The 21,422-nt window shown below is 41.5% G+C and overlaps 1 protein-coding gene across 1 annotated transcript in view; it reads right to left on the reverse strand.

Annotated features, from left to right (window-relative positions):
* The window catches only part of PLXNA2 (plexin A2), a 546,864-nt gene that overhangs the window by 114,466 nt on the left and 410,976 nt on the right, over positions 1-21,422 (reverse strand). The gene's annotated exons all lie outside the window — the stretch shown is intronic.

Here is a 21,422-nt window from a genome sequence, read left to right on the forward strand (position 1 = left end):
CCACTTATCTGGTCAATGGGGTGGAAAGGCATGGGGGTGGGAAAGAATGCATGCACATGCTACCGTGCTCCTCTATCATACAGGCTGGGCTTTTCCATCTGCCCAGCCCCGCCCCTTGCCTGCTGCAGCCTACAAAGGCTGTTGCCAGAGGTCTGCCTGCACTGCTGCTGGTGCCACCACCGCCAAGGGAGCTTCTTCCATCAAGGGCTGGGCTTTTCTATCTGCCTGGCCCCACCCCTTGTCTGCTCCAGCCTACAAGGCTGCTGCCAGGGGACTGCTTGCACTGCTTGCTTTGCTGCTTTTTGTTGTTTTTATACCAAGTGTGTTAGTTATTGTAGTCTATGTGTATTGTTCATGTTTGTGTTTTAATTATGATGTGAGCCGCCATGAGTCCATTCGTGGGGAGGGTGGGATATAAGTCAAATAAAATAAATAAATAAATACCAGAAAAGTAGAAGCTGTAGGGTGTGCTAAAGCCCAGTTGAGTAAAAATCACCTCTAAACCTCTAAGCAATTTTACTTAACTGGGCCTCAGCAAGACCCTTGGCTCCCTTGTCGCGCCAGAAAATATCATTTTCCAGTGTGACAGAGGAGCCATGGGTAGTGCTGAAGACCAGTTCAGTAAAAACACCTTTTTGGAGGTGATTTTTACTCAACTTGGCTTCAGCGCAGCCCACAATTCCTCCATCACACTAGAAAAACGTCATTTTCCAGCATGACAGGAGAGTGTGGGAGTACTTGCATGCAAACCTTGCTACCTCCCCTCTCCCTGCTCCCCTAGTTTTGCCCCTGGGGCCAATGTTCCCTCTAAGCTGTGCAGTGCTGTGAGTAAAAAATCTACTTCATGAGCTGAAACAGTAATGTGCATTAAAGCTGAGAGCACCCTCTCCTTTTTTAAATGTATTTCAGTCAACAGATATACAAACAACCCCGAGGTTACTTCCGTCTCATGCCTTGTTCTTTCTCTAGGTGCCCCTTTCTCAAGATTTCATTGCCTTCTCATATCAGCATTTTCCCTTTCTTGGAAGTCTTTAAAAAGCTCCTGAAAAATATATCTCCTGTTCTGGGATGTTGAGGCCTAACCTTTTCCTTTTCTTTGCACTCTTAGCATATAAGCCTGAATATAAAGGCCATGCTTCATTATTGCTCTTCCTGGATATATCTGCACATTTGCCATCCTGCTGAGGCCTATGGAGGTAGAAGTGGGTATCAAGACTAGTTTAAATTGTTTCTCATGGAATGGACTTACGTAGAGATGGGCACGATCCGAATTACGATCCAAAAAAACCCACAATAATGGCGATCACGCAATCGTGACTCAGCGGATCATGATCGGCCACAGCCAACGATCCAGCGAACAGGAGGGGGGCTGGATCGGGAAGCCAGACACTCAGGCGCCAGTAATCTATTCCCAGGGCAATGGAGCCAGGGGAATGCCCGAGCTGTGTTTCCCGTACTTCTGTCGCCCTGGAAACCCGAATGGAAGCCCAGCTTGCCTTGGTCAGCAGGGCTTCCTTCCAACCACGGAGCAGCAAAGCATTCACCAGTTGGGAGAAGACACCCGGGGGGGGAGGGGGAAGGGGGTGTTCTGTAGCCATGGGCACTCCAATCTCATCCCTGCAAACCCTGATAGGCAGCTCTGACGGCCAAACACAGAAGGCCAAACACAAACACAGATGCCGCCGGTATCACCCACCGTTCTTTTCTCACCAGCACGCTCCCTTTTGGCCTGGCGGGCGGGCACATAGGGGGTGCCGCCGGCGAGCGGCCAGACCCCCTGCCCCCTGAGGGGAGGTGGCTCGTCGCCATCTCCACGTGCCCAGTGGCCGCCGCCAACACTCACCTTCCCACATAGCTGGGAATAGCAGCGCGCCCCGCTTTGGCCTCCATGATCCACGATCCACAGATCAGGAACGGGAGATGATCAGTGTGGATTGTTTAGTCGGGATCGTCACCGGCACCGATCCACGATCAGCTGGATCAGCAATTTTTTTTTGGATCGTGCCCATCTCTAGACTTAAGTCAGTGTCAGAGACCAGCTATCTGCAGAATGGAAATTATCTTGTGGGTTCCACAAGATAATTATTATCCCCCATGTTATTCAACCTGCATGTAAATCCTTTGGGAGAACCCATTCATAGTTATGGAATTGGATGCCATCAATATGCAGATGACACTCAAATCTATATCTTGCTATCCAAATCACCACACGATCTGGTAGAAATCTTGGGTCACTGTCTGACAGCTTTGGTCGAATGACTGAAGGCAAATAAATTGAAATTGAACCCAGAAAAGGCAAAAATGATGCTAACTGGGAAGGCAGAGACCTTGAAGGACATTATACTCCCCACTTTTGATGGAGTTTGTCTGACCATTGCATACTCAGGACTCTGCTTTCAGGCAATAGCTATTGCTTCAATTAGCTGAAGGATTTAGGAGTGAGCTAGCTAGGTCCTTAAAAGTTCTGCTGAGATAAAATTTATAATGATTGTCAAATTCATTTTTCTTTTCTTCGTACAGAATTTCTGTTAATTTGTGTGCCAACTTTTAAATTGCTCTCCTCTGCTCCATGCTAGCTGGAACTCTCTGGGAGTCTTGAGTAGACATGGGCACGAACGGAACCCCCCCCACACATGAACACCTTGTTCGTCGTTCGTTGCCCTCCATGAACAACGAACAACGAACATGGACCAACATGAACTGTTCCCAGACATGTTCGTTGTTCATTGTTCTTGGGGGCCAGAACCACCCTCAACCCAACCCCCCCACTTAGCCCCCCTCCCCTCAAACCCACTTACCTGGTCCTTTAAAGATCTCTTTAAACTATCAGTTGGCAGGCGGCAGGGGAGGATTCCCCCCTGCCGCCTGCCAGCTGATAGTTTAAAGGGCCCTGTCCTAGCAAAAACAGCAGTGTCTGCTGGCAGCTAGTTTGAGGGGTTACAAAAGTGACCTTCCCAATGTCCAGTACCCACCAAATTTGCAGGGGACATAGTCCTCACTGTCCTCTGAAGACCCCCCAAGTTTCAGAGAGACTGCACCCCAGGAAAGGCATGATCCACAGGTCTCCCCGTTGGCTGTCATTTTCTCTTCACAGTGGCAAAAACGGGACTCTCTGCTGGAAGTACTTTGAAGAGTTAAAGCCAGAAGGAAAGCCAGAAGGAGTTCAGACAGAGTTTAGTCCCTCCCTGCCTCCAGGTGTCAAGGGGATTGATTGCAGGTGCCAGACTGTCTGGCTTGACAAATGGCTGCCGAAGGCAATGAACAAAGCTTGCAATGACCACCTTTTCATTTAGGATGGGGCCTCACAAACAGCTTGTTTGAGAACAGCAGATTAGGCTGTTTTTTTCTGTTCGTGATGCTGTTCGTGCCCATGTCTAGTCTTGAGTTCAGTTCTGGCTGTGACACACTGCAAGAGTTGAGCAAATTGGCGCCGGGACGGAGAGATCACGTGAGTGCCCAGCACCCGCCGCGGCCTCCTCCAGCTATCTGAAAAGATAGAAGGCTGATGCAATGTCTCCCATGTGACAAGGAGACATTGTATCATCCTTCTACCTTTTCATATAGCTGAACTTTTTAAGGTTAAAGTGCCATTCTATCTTTACTACAGATTGATGTGACACACCCTTATACATTGGAAACCAAGCCTCAGGTTGGTTTGTGATTGGGTTTTGAGAACCTGGGGGGATAATTAAGAGTTTGTTATGGAATAATTATCAAATTTGGCACATTTTTTCTATAGAGTACAACAATAAATAAAGAGCATTGTGTGAATGCAGTCCTGGGTATACTGCAATATTTGCATTTTATCAGATAATACTAGAGGTAAATTTTGATTTAGTATTTTACCTTAAAGAATTCTAGTACATAATAATAGACTACATTATATTTAAAAAAAAAATTCTCCTCCTCCCCTTCTTCTTTTGTTACAGCTCTAGATAAAACATCGGGAGCATTTTATGATTGGTTTCTATATGTATGGGTATGTTTGATTATAAATTGTTTACAATTGTCCACTGAGGAAGGCCTTAGGGCCGAAACATGTCTGGTCGTTGTTGTTGTTTTTTTTACTGTACCTTGGTCTATTTGTGTTGGTCATTGCATTGTACCGTCATCTGTACCTTGAGATGTTTTAGCAAGTTTTAGCATATATGTGTAGCCTGCCATTCAGGCCTTATATTTTAAACTTGTTTTTAATCTACACTTGTGCATATCTATAATAAATACTTTCTATATATATTTTTAGGTTGTTACTTGACCCCATTTCTGTTCCCCTGCTTGTTTGGGTTGAGTTTGTGGGGACCTTCCCCCCACCCCCTTTTTTCTTCCTTGTTCTAACATTTAAGGCCCTTAGTGGACTAGGACCAGTATACCTGTGGGGCCGCCTCTTACCATATGTTCCCTGTAGGCTGCTTCATTCAGCATATAAACACCTACTGGTGGTCCCCAGCCCCAAGGAGGTTCGCCTTGCCTCAACTGGGGCCAGGGCTTTCTTGGCCCTGGTCCCAACCTGGTGGAACTCTCAGTCTGTGTCAACTCAGGCTAATTCGGATTTGTTATCCTTCTACCAGGCCTGCAAGACAGAGATGCTCCATCAGGAATATGGTGGTTGAGGCAGGCGGACCAACTAAGCTATTTGTATTGGCCTTCTGCCATAGGGAGCGCGTCCCCTCATTTTTTTTGCAACCATCTGCATCTGGCTACACTGCCCCATGGGTTATCTAGCCTGAGTGAGCGGGGCAATATGAGTATGGCTGTTTTTTAGAAATTTATGTTGTTATTTATATTTATATTGCTGCTAAATTTTATTCTATTTTATTGTACATTTTAAAATGCTGTGATCCGCTCTGAGCCTGCTTGCAGGGAGAGTGGAATAGAAATTGAATTAAATTAATAAATAAATAGAAAGCCCAATGTCAGCTACATCCCCACATTCTCCTATTGCTCCCTTAAGTCAATCCACTCCCATAAGGAACTTATAACACCCCCGTATAGATGAAATCCTTGAAAGAGGCTTAACATTAAAACATGTAAATGCTAGCAAATGTGAAATCTGTTATCACTACATATCAGCACAAGCTCCCTATAGAGATGCTTCCCTTGAACAATCCTAGCACCTCTTCTGGGTACCTAAATCTTTCGTGTGATCTTCTCTATCATCATCTTAATCATGGATTACACATGTGCCTCTTTCTCACTCCAATCAAAACAGGGCTGCTGACCTCTTCTAGCCTGCACACTAAAAGCAATGGGAACAGGCATTTATCTTGGTCACATAAAACTGCAGGCGTATAAACAAGCTGAAAAAGAACTTGGTTGGGGAGAAGTTTTCACAAATTCATCTTGCTAGCTAATACCTTTAAATGGGGACTTGATCTGGTTTCAATAGAAAATGCTGACATTTTCACTTTTTAAAAAACAGAAAATTATTGTGACATCATGTTCAGGGAATGACATACAAAGGAAAGGACTATGTTGCTTCACTGTGCACTCAGCATACAACGAATCCTACATTCACAACACAACTGCAAAGCTGTTGAAAGTAGGTTTAGCATTGGTACAGTAAATGAGCTGGTTCAGAAAACTCACAGGCTATGAATGATAGGGAAGTAAGACTGCACCAACCTGTACCACCCACTGGAAGTGGTTGCTTTACCTCTGGGCCACTGGCTGTCCATATCTGGATGCCACAGTTTTTATAATGACCGTTCTTGAAAAAATTAGCATAGGCTCCAATATATACAAATCATGCAGCTGTTTTCTGAATTTAAGGTAGAGTTCAGCCTATGCATGGTATATATTTCCCCACACAGGCTCTATGCAAGATGATGTCCATGTGTGGGATGACTGGCCACCTTGAAGTAAGACAGGCACCCAAGAAGTACAGTTGGTGTCGGCAATTAGTCTCTCTCACCATCTGCAGTGACTCACAGTAGGCTTTTCTGCAGACCTGATTTATTCCTGGTTTGGGAATCAATTTGAGTACATCTGCCCTCCTTTTATATTTTTACCATTGTGGAGTCAGTTTATTTTGTTCTGCACATGCCTTAAATACTCAGGATTTTCAAATGAGGGTATTGTTGTCATTGCTGGCAACATTGGTGGAATCACCTTCCCCCTTTATTTTTGTGCAAGCTTATATTGATGGAACGGTAGACTGATATAAGGGCTGAATTTTTAAAACATTGAGAATGACTACATGGGGAAGTCTTTCCATAGGGAAGCCTAAAAACAGAGCAGATCCACCACCTATATCTAAGTCTCCCCTCCCATCCAAACCGGAGAGCCCTGGCCTAGGCTGACCCAGAGGGGCAAACCAACCTTTGTTGTGATTAAGCTCAGAGCAGCAGTGGCTATGTGCTTTACAAATCATGCCACTTTGTCTGGTGCCAGAAGTGGCCACCGCCCTTCCCTGATGCACTCTTTTACAAAAAAATAATCAATTTCATATTGATAGATCAACCTAACATTGTAATAAAAGGTGCAGCAGGTTCTCTGAACTCCCAGCTTTCTTTAAAAAAAGACTAGTACCTTCCCTTGTGAAGATATGTCTTTTCCCTTATATCTCTGCAAGGGAAGAGGTTAGAGATTTACTTTTTAAAAAATTAAAGCACTTATTATTATAATGGTAGGTTGATCTATCAATATGAAATTGATGACTTAAAAAGGTCAAAATAAAACCAGGAAGGGGGGAAAGGAAGGTAGAGGTAGGAGTGGTTCCATGATAATGAATGTCCAATCATCAAAAAGTAGGCTAGAGATAGGTGGGAATGGGTGGAACAAACAGAACCAAAAAAACATTACGCATGAGGAATAAATTGGTTCAAAATTGACTCTCTCCGCCCAAAAAAAATTGGGATAAAAGTGGTCTTAAAAGCACTGGAAAAAAATCAGGGAAAAACAAAAAATAATTGAAGTGAAAAACCAAAGGCAAAAAATTGTGTGCGGAAAAAAAGGGGATAAATCGAAGCGGTATGGGACCAGAACCTACGTAAAAATACTGTGTGGCAAACCCAGTATGCAAGGCAATCTAGGCATGTGGTGAAGCAACTGCTTTACAATTTTCTATGCTCTGCAATTATCTCCTTAACTTCCAGTCTCACATGCAATGCTGATCCTGTGAACAGGCTCAGTCACCTTATATAGGTTGGCTATTCTTGAAAATGTACAAACCTTGTTGTTTTGAAAGCTTTTCAGTCTCATCCTAACCATCTTTATTTGAAAAGAAGTGCCAGAGATTTCAAAACTGCAAAGAAAGTATTGCTCTAAGTAATAATATAACTTCAGTTGCTTAGCGTAGATTAAAAAATTAATATTTTCCACAGAATTAGACTGTTGACCTCTAGGTACACCTGTTTTTTAATTCTTCCATTCTTCCATTACTACTTTCTAATAATAATACACAGTTATGGAATCCACAGGCATGTTGGAAATTAAATAAAGAGATATTAATTACTATGTTTGATCTGATAAGAAACTGAAGTGCTAATCCAGTCTGAAACCATAAACACCCGGTTACAAAATGAGGCTTTTGGAAGCACAATAGGGGGCTGATTATTGGGTTAAGTGGCCTTTAACTAGTATTAACTTAATTGCTGGCCGACAGATAGTATGGCTAGAACATGGCAAGTCATACTATCTGAGAATCTAGTCTGCCCATATAACCCTTAAAAGAGACTTTTTATCTAGATTCGTCTTGAAAAAACAGCTAACACTTGCTGTTATCTGTCCAGAATAAACGTTTTAATGATGTTAACAATCTTTGAAAGCTTCTAGAGCTCTAATTAGAGTTGTGATCATAAAATCAAGGTTTCATACCATCATCAAAAGAGACTTTTAATAATCACCCCCATCCACTTGCCTAAAAAAAAAATGGAATACTACAGTGCATAAAGTCTAATGGCCATGTAAACCCAACCCTGCTATAGCTTATGAGGGCATTACTGCATGGCCCCATGCCATTACTGTAATAACAATAATAATACTTTGCTCTTCTATAGACTCTTTTATTCAGGCGTCTAAAGGTACTTTGTAAGCGCTAGGTAACCCTCAGCACTCCAGGATTGAACAATAGATAAATATAATGAAGTCAAATCCTGAAAAGAGGGAACTGAGGCACACAGCAATTTAATGATTTGCCCAAGTTGGATTAGAGCTAAGGTTGCTAGCTGGCCAGGAGGAAAATGTCCTGCTGCTTTAATAGAGACTCAATGTGTGGAAATGGGCAATTGAAGCTTTTCATAGCAAGGAAATATCATCACTTACTGCAGATAAAACTGCTGTCAAAGGGACAACTAGTGGGACCAGTTTAAAAGTTGGCAAACACTGCTTATTGCTGGGAGCAGAATCTGAGTCTCCTGTTGTAACTACTTGAATACACTGCCCTCTTCAAACCAAAGTATTGTCTTGCACGAGGCAATATTTACTAGCATTGTCAGATCTACTGACTGCACCAGAATACAGATTCAACATTCTATCACAGGTGGTGGACATGCAAGGAACCAAGAAAATATTGGATAGAGATACATGAAGAAATGCAAAAGATATTAAAATGCATGTTTCCAATGGATCTAAAAATATGCTATTAAATATCTTACCAAGTAAAATTGCAAAAATATATAGTGAATTGTATTGTCGAAGGCTTTCACGGCCGGAGAACGATGGTTGTTGGGGGTTTTCCGGGCTGTATTGCCGTGGTCTTGGCATTGTAGAACTACAATGCCAAGACCACGGCAATACAGCCCGGAAAACCCCCAACAACCATATAGTGAATTATTCAAGTATATGGTGACAGTGGCATGAGTAATATTAGCAGCAAAATGAAAATGCCCAGACTTGAAGGAATGGATGAATCAATTAAATAAATACGAGACAATGGCAAAATTAACCTCCTTTATACACAACAGACCGATTTTAAAATTTCAAGATAAATGAAGAGCTTTTCTTAGCTGAAACTAAGAAGAAAGTTAATTTAATAAAGAGAATGATAGAAGGAAATAATCAGGTGATATATATTTATAATAAAAATGTTATTCGCTGATAAAAATTAGATATGAAGACAGATGGTAAAGATAGAATAAGATGGTAAAGATAGAATAAGATATTTAAATAGAATTGAAATATCAAAGGCAGATTTAAGTAAGCTCCACTCAAATGTACGTATGAAGTTTTTATTTTAGGTTTATAGGATTATAGTGTATATCTTATGGATGTATTTTTGTTTGAAAAATTAAATATTTTTTTAAAAACAAGTTTTACTGACTGCAACAACTAGGCTTTAATCTGCATATAGCACTCCCCAGAATAAAAAGCCAAAATACGTCGTCCTTACAACCAATTTTTCCTGTAATTCTTAGTATTTACAGGTGACATTTAAAATATATCTGGGACTGTTGCATTATGAAGTCCGCTCTCTCCAATTTTACAGGTTTTAATTCCAATATATAAGCACAACTAACCAGAGCTGCAAGCAACTGAAATGGTCTTTGCCTTCAAAAAACCAGATTCTCTGCAGAATCTGATACTTGTTTACTCTGATTATTCAAAGGTTTATCCAAGCTGAGGATAAACCACTCTGATCTTAATAGTTCAAAAAGCTTTGTGCCTTAACCCAGAAGAGCTTTACCTTGCTTAGTAGTTCTGCAGTATTATTTTTTTTCAGAAGATGCACTAGAAAAGGCAAAATCAGGGATCAATAAAATTCTTGTATTAAACACTGAATAAGCAATAGGAGGGAGTAAACTGTTGCCTAATGATACTATCTGGGGGAGCACAGTGCTGCTATAACTTAACGATTAAGTGGCTAGGCAGTCTTCTTTTTCAACTCCCACTACTGCCATGAGTGGGTAAGCCACTCCTCTCAGCCCAGCTCCCCAGCTCTATTGTGGGGATAATAACAACACTGAATTTGTTCACCGTGTGGCACTAATCTGTCCAGAAGGGCCGTATATAAGCACACTGTTGTTGTTATCATCATCATCACCCAAGTGTTTTTTGTTTCCTATCTAGGCATGAAAGGGGAGGTAAGTCTTCATGGCAACAAGGGCTCTTGGGAAGGCTGAGGCAGCCATGAATACTAGCAATTCTGTGGATACCAACAGATGGCACATGCTTTGGAAGGATGGATTAACTAAAATTTGGCAAACCCATTTTGGACATGTCATCAAGAAACAATCAGACACTTCTTGATGAATTTTCTTTGCAAGTAAAACCCAGATCTGCCTATATCTGATTGCAGATGAAGCAAAGAGCACTTGGCACCAATCTTGGGCTGCACAAATAATATCTTGTAATCTCCAAGAGAAATATGCATGAACCAGCAGCAGCAGCAGCAGCAGCAGCAGCGTGCAACACAGTGCTAGATGCCTCTGTTCTCTCTAGCCAGCACCCATATACTCTGAACCATTATCATGTTATGGCATAAAAGGACTTCAGTTGTATGTGAGTGGGGGTGGGGAGACAGGACCTAAGAACCCTCATTTTGTGCACTTTTAATTAATTAATTTATTTATTTTATGTCATTTATAGTCCACCTTTCTCACTGAGACTCAAGGAGGATTACACAGTATGAGGTTAATACAATCAGTATCAAGTAAGTACATTTCAATACAATACCATAAGGTAAACATATACAAGTTTAAAGACATAGCATTAGCAAGGATCCAAGACATAGTAGAAAATACTGAAGCAAAACATAATCAATTCTCGGACTAACATTAGACAACACAGAGCGCTGGTTGTACATAGGAGTACATATTTAAAGAAGCAAATAATATATAAGGCAAAAATGGTGATGAAGTCTATGATCCCCAACTCGTTAGTGAAGCATCTGAGACCCCATCCCTACAGTACAGTCCTCCCATTTGACTAAAAAGCCATTTTGAATAGTTTGGTTTTGAATCGTTTACGGAAAGCCAGGAGAGTGGGGGCTCTTCTGTTTCCTCAGGTAGGTCATTCCACAGGATAGGGGCCACCACAGAGAAAGCCCGTGTATGGGCTACTGCTGACTAGAGATGGGCACAAACAGCAATACGAACTAAAAAAAATCATGAAAAGCCCAATCTGCTGTTCGCGAACAAGCTGTTCGTGAGGCCCCATTCTTTTTTTTTTTTTTTTAATTATTATTTTTTATTAAAGAATTTTCAACATATAACAAGAATAACAATAGCAACTGCATAACCTTAACATGGTGCTATACATAGTCAAGCGAAAGCAAGAGAGTAATAACAGTAGTTTACACAGATAAGTTAAACAAGAAATGTACATCTTTGTCAAGTTCCGAATACAGTATAAGGTAGGTGTTAGCCTTGTAGGGGAAATGATAAACAAGCAAAACCGGCATATTACATAGCAATCCTATAGTTCAAATCTCAGGGTTTATAACCGTGTAATGAGGAAGCGAAGAGGTCAGCCATGAATTCTGGGAGAGAAAGTCCAAGAAAGGATACCATTTTGAATAAAACTGCGTAGTTTTAGAGGGGTTCTGCAGCAGTTTGATTCTGTCTGCTATCTTATCCATCATAAGGTGATCCCACACCATTCTGTACCACATATCAAGAGTGGGTGGAAAGTGTGATTTCCACCTGAGTGCAATCGCATTTTTTGCAGCCACTAGGAGAATTCTGATCAAATCTTTCCTTGTATTGTCGAAGGCTTTCACGGCCGGAGAACGATGGTTGTTGGGGGTTTTCCGGGCTGTATTGCCGTGGTCTTGGCATTGTAGTTCCTGACGTTTCGCCAGCAGCTGTGGCTGGCATCTTCAGAGGTGTAGCACCAAAAGACAGAGATCTCTCAGTGACACTGAGAGATCTCTGTCTTTTGGTGCTACACCTCTGAAGATGCCAGCCACAGCTGCTGGCGAAACGTCAGGAACTACAATGCCAAGACCACGGCAATACAGCCCGGAAAACCCCCAACAACCATAAATCTTTCCTTATTTGGGGAATTGCCAAATCATTCCAAAGATCCAGGAAAATAAGTTCCGGGCGGAGGGGTATCACATAAGTTGTGATATGAGAGATTTCACGGAGAATCGTCTGCCAGAAGTTAGCTATATAGGTGCACTCCCACCAGCAATGTGAGAAAGTACCTTGCTCTCCGCATTTTTTCCAGCAAAGGGGGGATCTGCCTGGGTATATTTTCGCTAGTTTTTGGGGGGTGAGATACCATCTGTGGATAAGCTTGTAGGTTTGAAGTCTCACACTGGTGACAGGGGAATTAATCAGTGCAGATGCCCAAACCTGCTCTCTATCTTCCTGAGATAGTTCTGTCCCGCAATCGCGTTGCCAGTTGCTCAGCAGTGCCTCATTGTTTGGTTTTTTGTTATCAATCAGTATGTGATAGAATTTTGATAGGAGGCCTTTACGAGTAAGTGATCGGGAGTCTAAAAGAGTTTCAAGTGCAGTTATCGGTTTGGCCATTATGTTTTTTATATCTAGAGCATTTAGGAGATATCTCAATTGGAGATAGAAGAACCAAGGGATTTCCCTGTCTACTTTAGCGTTCAGTTCTACTCTGCTTATGATACCGTCCTTAGTAGCTACGTCTAACAGCCTTAAGTCTCTTAAGTCTCCCCAAGGGCGTAGCGCTGTTATATTGTGTTGGTGGGGCATGCCCTTATGAGCCGTGATTACTGAAAAGCGAGATATAGCCGGGAGGAGGATCTTTTTGTATCTGTCCCAAAGTTTTAAAAGCGCCTTGAGGAATATATTGTGGTGTACTGAGGGGGGACGGAGGCTCGGCGCGGACCAGAATATTTCCCTTAATGTTTTCGGCTGGGAGAAGACTTGTAATATACCAGTCCAATCAGAGTGCCCGGTAGGATGCAGGATTTGAAGGACATCTGACAGCCTGGCTGCGTCGTAATAGAGCCCTATGTCAGGATAATTAAAGCCTCCTGCCGCCCTAGGGGCACACAGGACTTTAAAGGCTATTCTGGGGCGTTTGTTCTGCCATAGAAATCGGTTGAAAGTTGTCTGCCACTGGCTGATAATTGTACTAGAGACGTCGATTGGAATCGTTCGAAATAGGAAGATCAATTTCGGGAGGACAAAGGATTTTATCAAGTGGTATCTTTCATACCACGCCAGATTTTGCTTGTTCCATTTGAGCAGGAGTTGTTTAATTTCTTTAAGCTTTTGAGCATGATTCACTTGGAGCAGTTGAGCCGGATTAGAAGGGATATTTATACCCAGATAATGAAGGTGTGTTTTAACCCACTGGAAACCAAATTGCCGTTTTATGCTACTACATGTGGTCTCGGGTAGATTTACAGGCAGAATGGTGGACTTGCTAGGATTTATTTTCAAGCCAGACACTCTCCCAAAATGAGAAAGTTCGTCATTCAGAAATTTTAGAGAATCAAGTGGTTTAGTGATAAATAATAAGATGTCGTCAGCAAATAAGCAGAGCTTAAAGCTGTGGTTATTAATTTCAATGCCTTGAATTCCCCTATCAGTCCTTATTGCCTCTGCCAGAGGCTCTATAGCCAGAGCGAAGAGGATAGGGGAGAGGGGGCAGCCTTGGCGCGTGCCTCTGTGGAGAGGGAAGGAATCGGACGCTATATCATTTAGTTTAATTCTCGCATGGGGGCCCTCATAAATTGCTTTGATTATTTGTAAAAATTTGGAACCAAAGTTCATTTGGAAGAGAAGCTCTTGTAGGTATGGGATTTCGAGGGTGTCGAAGGCTTTTTCTACATCTAGTGAGAGAAACATGGACTGTATATTATGATGTCTGCTGAATGCCAAGATATTCAGTGCCTTGTAGATATTATCTGAGATGTCCCTATTGGGAATAAAGCCAATCTGATCCGTATGAATATAGTTTCCAATAAAGGAGTTAAAACGGTGGGCAAATATAGAGGTGAAGATCTTATAATCAACGTTTAGTAGGGAAATAGGTCTGTAAGATCCGGGGTTTGAAGAATCTTTACCCTCCTTGGGAAGCATAGTAAGTATTGCCTCAGACCAGGTCTTGGGGAGGGTCCCTGAGGTGTATACATCATTACAGGCCAGTAATAGGGGTGGGGTTAAGACCAGAGCAAACTTTTTATAAAATTCAGCCGGGTATCCATCTGGCCCTGGGGCCTTATTGCCCTTCAGTCTTTTAATAGAGTCCAGTAGCTCCGTAATGGAGATTGGGCTGTCCATTATACTGCTATGCGCCAATGTCAATTTCTTGATGTTTTTGTGGTTTGAGAGATATTGTCTGATCGCCATATTATCAGGTTTAGTTGATGTATATAAGTTCGCATAGAATGTTTTAAACACCTGTAATATTTCGGGGGATTTAGAGAATACCTGTCCTTTGGCGTCTTTTATGAGCCTGATGTATCTATTGATCTTTTTCTCCTTAACTTTCCAGGATATACAGCGTAGTGTCCTAGGGGAATGATTCCAGTGTTTCTGCTTTAGATACAAGAGGTTTTTTTGGATTTGGTGAGTCTCGAGAGACTCCAAGGCCTTTCGTTCGTGTAACAGCTGCTTATAGATTTTTTTGCCACCTCTTTCTTTGTGCAGGCGTTCCAATTGGTGGATTTTATCCATTATAAGTTGTTTTTGAATCCTTTTCTTTTTATTTAGGGCAGCAGACAAGGCTATCAGTTGCCCCCTTAATACAGCCTTAAGAGCATCCCATACTGTTTGGGGTGATATCATGTCTGTCTGATTGTCTGCAAGATATTGAGTGATATATTGTTCAATTTTTAACACATTGTCTTCATATAACATTAGGTTCTTATTGAACGTCCAATGCCTCTCCCTTTCATGCGTGTTTTCCAGGGATAATTTACAGTCTACCCATGCATGGTCCGAGTAGTCTATGTTCCCTATATTTGAGAGTAGTACTCTGTCAATCAAGTCTGGTGACACCAGGATGAAATCAATCCTGGTGTAGATGTCATGACGGGCCGAGTAGTACGTGTAATCCTTAACCAGCTTGTTCATTTCCCTCCATATATCTACTAAATGGAATTGTGTGAATAGCGTGTGCAGTTTTGTGTCTTGGCTGGGATTTTTGGGAGCTCTTAGCATTTTAAAAGTTTTCTTACGGGCAAATGAAGATTTATCTAAACTGTAGTTTGCTACATAATTAAAGTCTCCTCCCAGTATTACCGGTCCCTCTTGGAATTTCTTCAACTTTTGCAGAACCTCTTCAGTGAATTCCAATTGCTGTGCATTAGGCGCATAGATTGTAGCTAGTGTGAGTAGGTGCCCGTTTACCTGGCCCTTTATAAACAAAAACCGCCCCCTGTGGTCTCTTAGAGTGGCCTTATGCACAAATTGGGTCTTCTTGTTAAATAAGATGGCCACCCCTCGGGATTTTGAAGAGCCCTTTGCATGGTATTGTATTTGTATCCATGACGCCTTAAGCTCCGCCTCAAAGTTTGCGTGTAGGTGAGTTTCCTGTAGTAGGACTATATCCACATTAAGCTTTGCAAGGTTTGACAGAACTCTCTTTCTCTTCACTAAATTATTCAGCCCCCTCACATTCTGAGAAACAATATGAAGACTTGGTTGTGATGCCATCTTGAAGAGGGAACAGTCAGATTAGTAAGGATAACCCTTAGGGGGATGCCTAATATTTTGGATCAGGGATCGTGTATGTCTAGATCTTTAACGGGATTTTTGGAATGACTGGCCCAATATTCTATGGAGAGTTAGAGTAGTACGGTGAGAGATACCTTAAGTACTAAATAAAGAGTTGATATACAGATGCAGTAAGATTCAACGAAGAAGATTATTATCTGTTACTAAGCAATCAATCAATCAATCAATCAATCAGAAATTCATTATTTTAAAAGTAAGCATACAATGAATTCATGGTCAAAGAAAAATCAATTAATCCAGAGTAATCAACAAAAACAATCATTCAATGAGTTCATGGATAGAAAAGATTAAAAATCATGGCATTTAGTATGATTTTAGTAGAGAATACCACGGTTGAGAATCAAGTCGCTATGATAATAAAATATAATATTTAATCAAACCCCTTTGACTCTTTGAGAACGTTGGCAATTAAAACAGATTATCAGCGAACAAGGTATAGAGCTGTGCTTTTAAAGCAGGCTGCAGTGTTAATTTTTCCTGACTAATGATACACTAAGGTTCAATCAACTCTGAGTGTTCAATAAATTATTCAATTGATTAGAAATTAATTAAAATTCTCTCTTTTTTTTTAATATCCTATTGGGGGGCTAACAAACTTAATGGATTTACCCCTAATACTAAAACGCTAGCTTGCCTTAACTATCAATATGAACTATATACAACAAGCACACAGCACTTTACTATACTTTATAGTTTCCTAAGGTGCCCTAAACAGTAAAAACAAAAGAAAGGGAGAAAAGAGAGAAGAAAAAGAGAGAAAGAGGAGAAAAAAGAGAAAAAGGAGAAAAGAGAGAAATTATGTATATACAAATACAACAATTGTGTACTAAGAGAAGCAAGAATTTTCTTCAGTATATTGAGAACAATAACACTAAACTTGCTGAACAGCCCTCAGCAGCCCCTTGAGTATTCCTTGCAACGGGGCTGCTGCAATTAAACAGTGAGGAGGACTGTCTGTGGAAAGGGCAAATAGGGAAGCAACCCCTTCAATCCCACCTTACCCACCCCCATCTGCTAATAATCACAACAAGATAGGGACGTTCTAACATAACACATTCGGCCACGTATCTTACACTTGAAAGTCAGGTGTCCCGAACGGGTATTTTACTACTCTTCTGGGGAGACATTGGCAGGCTCCGTTTTCTCTTTTGCGTGTTGATTTCTGTCTCCATGGCGAACTCTATGCCTAAATCACGAAGGAGGCGAAGGCCGTCTTCGGGAGTGGGGATCAGCTGAGGCTTGCCGTTTATCTTGAGACGCAGCGTTGAATTGCGGGTCCAATCATACTCTATCCGGGCATTCCTAAGCTCTTCAGTTATGGGTTTAAACAGCCTTCTCCGTTCCAGGATCTCCGTCGGCAGGTCTGTGAAGACGCTGATCCGTCCGCCATTATGGGATAGGAACTTTCGTGCCCTTGCTGTTTCAAGCGTTAACTTCCTTACTCTCCAATCCGAAAAGACGGCCACAACATCTCTAGGGCCTCTTCTCTTGTCCGGATTTTTGGGACCGACTCTATAGGCTTTGGTTATAAGCATTACAGGGGTTTCCTTCAGTTGAAGCTCTGCTGTCAGCCAGCCCGCCAAAAAGTTAGGGAGGTTGGTATCCACGGCAGTATTCTCCTCTATCCCCCTAAATTTTAAATTAGAACCCCGCATTTGGATTTCCATATCCAGGATCTTATTTTGAATACGATCATTTTCTAATTGCAGGGTGTGAACCTCCTCCCTCAAAACGGCAGTTTGGTTGAGAGCCTGATCCGATTTTAAAACAGCAGAGTCCATAACTATCTTAAGATCACGCAATTGTTGAGATAGCGGCTCCATCAGATGAGTGATTTTGTCGGAGAAGCTCAGTTCAAGCTCTTGCAGTAAGGTTTTCAATGCTGGGTCGTATGAAATCGTTTGCGTTTTTCGCGCCTCAGCATTAGCCCCGACGGCCACCATGTTATTGCTCGCTCCTTCCCCTTCCCCCTCAGCACTTTCGATCTGCGATACAGGGAAATAGCTTTGCAAACTTTTCCCTGCTTTATTATTATGTTTCTTGGAGGATAAGTCTTGCTTACCCTTCATGCTATGATGCGTAGAACGTTTTCTGAAGCTGTTAATGGGGGTTCAAGGTGGAATCGAAGCGGAGCTTCAGCTTTAGGCGTCCATTCCTCTCGGTGCCGACGCCACGCCCCCGTGAGGCCCCATTCTAAATGAACAGGTGGTCATTGCAAGCCTCGTTTGTTGCTGTTCGTTGCTGTTCGTCAAGCCAGACAGTCTGGTGGATTGTGAAGTAACAAGTAAGGTGAAATATTTGGGAGTTGAGCTGACTGCAAAAAATATAGATTTGTTCAAGAATAATTATGAAAAATTATGGACTCAGATAGAGAGAGATTTGATCAAATGGAATAGATTGAACTTGTCATGGTTGGGCAGGATTGCAGCAGTTAAGATGAATGTGTTACCAAGAGTAATGTTTTTGCTACAGACAATACCAATCATCAGAGACTCTAAACAATTTGAAAAATGGCAGAGGAAAATATCAGATTTTGTTTGGGCAGGCAAGAAGCCTCGAGTGAAAGTAAAAGTTCTACAAGATGCAAAGGAAAGAGGCGGAATGCAACTGCCCAACCTGAGACTTTATCATGATGCAATCTGCCTAGTTTGGTTAAAAGAGTGGATGACATTAAAGAATAAGAAACTATTAGCCCTAGAGGGATATAAAAAATTTTTTGGATGGCACGCATACCTATGGCATGACAAAGTAAAGGTCAACTCGATGTTCCTGCATCATTTTGTAAGGAGAAGTTTATATACAATCTGGAAGAAGTATAGAATTTACCTACAAGAAGGAACCCCCTTGTGGGTGGTTCCATACGAGGTGATAGATCCGAGAGCTGTTGATAATGAACAACAATGTTTAACGTACAAAGAAATAACTAAAACTGAAGTATCTAAACTTAGAATAAAGACGCAAGAGGAACTATCACCTAATTATGATTGGTTCCAGTATAGACAGATTAGAGACTTATACAATTTGGACTCTGCAAAGGGGGGCATACGAACAGAGAACTCGGAACTAGAGCAGACCCTTCTTAAAGAAGACAAGAAAAGAATATCCAAGGTATACCAAGTACTGTTGAAATGGTATACTGAGGATGAGATAGTTAAAACACAGATGGTGAAATGGGCTATAAATTTCAATAAAGAAATAACAATGGAGGCATGGGAATACTTGTGGAAAACTACAATGAAGATAACGACATGTACTAATATTAAAGAGAACATTTACAAAATGATTTATCGTTGGTACATGACACCAAAGAAGATTGCGCTAGGGAACTTGAATACTTCTAATAAATGCTGGAAATGTAAGAAACATGAGGGCTCCCTCTATCACATGTGGTGGTCGTGTGAGGTAGCTAGGCAGTACTGGGGGGAAATAATAAGAGAAATGAGTGAAATTTTACAGTTTCAAATAAATAAGAACCCAGAACTCCTGCTGCTAAACTTGGGAATGGAGGGAATCCCAGCCCATCATAGGACGTTGATATTTTATATGACTGCAGCAGCTAGACTTTTGTATGCGCAGAAATGGAAAGTACAAGAAGTGCCAACTATTGAAGATTGGATCTACAAATTGCTGTATATGGCTGAAATGGACAAGATGACAAGAAAACTGAGAGATCTGGACTCAGGGCAGTTTAACACAGACTGGGAGAAGCTGAAACAATATTTGGAGAAGAAATGGGAGGTGGGAGGAAAACTGTGGCAGTTTGAGAACTACTGAAGTATAATAAAAGTATAAAAGAGAGGGGTGACTTTACCGGGGGAGGAAGAGAAATGTGAATTTATAAGCAGTTAGATTAATAGATTGATATATATATAGATATGTATAGGTTAACTGATAGAATATTGATAGAGAATAAGTAATGATAAGGTTTAAATATGAGGATTGAGTAACTAACAATATTTTCTTTCTTTGATAAGATTTATACGCACCAAACTGAATGTACAGAAGAGTCAAATCGATTGACTATGTGATGAGCTATATAGAATTACCATAAAAAGATGGAATGAGTAATATATAGAGAACAAGTCAAATTGTTTGATTTAAATGCGGAAAATTTTTATGGTTTATGATATATAGGTTTATGGTATATAGAAATATTCAAAACTGGAAAATGGGATAAATTGTTTATCCAAAGATGTACAGTTTGGGTGTATAACAAGAAAAGTAGTTAAAGATGTACTGCTTAATATAATGGAGAATGTATATCTGTTTTAGACAGAGGAATTTAATAGAAGTTAGAGAAAAAGGGACAAAGGGTGGGAAAGCTGTTGGAAGTCAATAAAAGGGGGGGAAAGGGAGGGGGTTAGAAACGAAAAATTTGGGGAAAATTGAATATAATGTAAAAATAATAATATTCTAACCCAATAAAAAATTTTTCAAAAAAAAAAAAAAGCCAGACAGTCTGGCACCTGCAATCAATTTCCATAGCAACTCAGGCAGGGATTGTCTGAACTCTGTCTGAACTCCTGCTGTTGCCCTGGAAACCCCAATCTAAGTCCAATTTAGCTTGATAGGCCAGTCTTCCTTCCAAGCATGGACTGGAGCTCCAAATTTGTTATAAGAGGAAAAGACCAGGGGGGAGGGGGCTCCCAGCTCTGGCTTTCAGGGAGAGACAGCTGCTGTTAGAGAGACAGGGTGAGTGTATTGGAGCTTGAATTTTTTTGTGTGTGTGGTGGATAGGGATCTACCCCTTCAGGTTCCAGGGTTGCTGCCAGGCTCTGGGGCCAAGCTATTATTTATTATTGATATATTTCCTGCTGCCTGCTCAGGTAGGGTTTCTGGGAGTGATGAAATAGGGATCTTGATGGCTGGAGGAGAGCCTGCTGGCCCCCACGAACAATGAACAACCAACATGTTTGTGAACAGGATCATGTTCATCAATGTTCGTTGTTTGTGGATGGCAACGAACCATGAACACCATGTTTGGGTTTTTTTTTTCTGTTCGTGCCCATGTCTACTGCTGACTTCGTCTGTGTGCAGCCTGATACCTGCAGGAGACCCTGTTCAGATGAGGGAAGCTGCCGTGGAGGAACATAGGGAGGGACGTGGTCCCATAGGTATGCTGGACTAAAGCCGTGAAGAACTTTGTATGTAATAACTAATACTTTGAACTGAGCACAGTAAATGATGGATAGCCAGTGGAGCGACTGTAGGATGGGAGTGATGTTCATGCTCCTGCTCACTCCTGATAACAATCAAGCTGCAGCATTTTGCACTAATTGGAGCCTCCTAGTTAACTTAGATGGGAGGCCAATGTATAGAGCATTACAATAGTCAAGCCTTGATGTTACCATAGCATGGATCCAAGTGGCCAGGTCAACTGTGTCAAGATAAGAAGCCATCTTCCAGGCTACAGTGAGGTTGTAGAAAGCATTTTTTGCCTCTGCCTTAACTTGTTTTTCTAGTAATAATACTGGATCCTGTATAACCCCTAGGCTTTTAACTGAGTCTGCAAGGGTCAGATGAACTCCATCGAAAGTGGGGAGTACAATGTCCTTCAAGATCTCTGCCTTCCCAACAAGCATCACTTCAGTCTTGTCTGGGTTCAATTTCAATTTGTTGTTTTTCAACCATTTCACCACAACTGTCAGGCAGTGATCTAAGATTTCCACTGCATCCTGTGGGGACCTGGATAGCGAGATATAGAGTTGGGTGTCATCTGCATATTGATGACATCCAGCTCTATAGCTGCGAATTAGTTCTCCTAAAGGCTTTACATAGAGGTTGAATAACATGGGAGATACGATTGTGCCCTGTGGA

Source organism: Eublepharis macularius, chromosome 5 (assembly GCF_028583425.1).
Source record: "Eublepharis macularius isolate TG4126 chromosome 5, MPM_Emac_v1.0, whole genome shotgun sequence".
Lineage (NCBI taxonomy): Eukaryota > Metazoa > Chordata > Lepidosauria > Squamata > Eublepharidae > Eublepharis > Eublepharis macularius.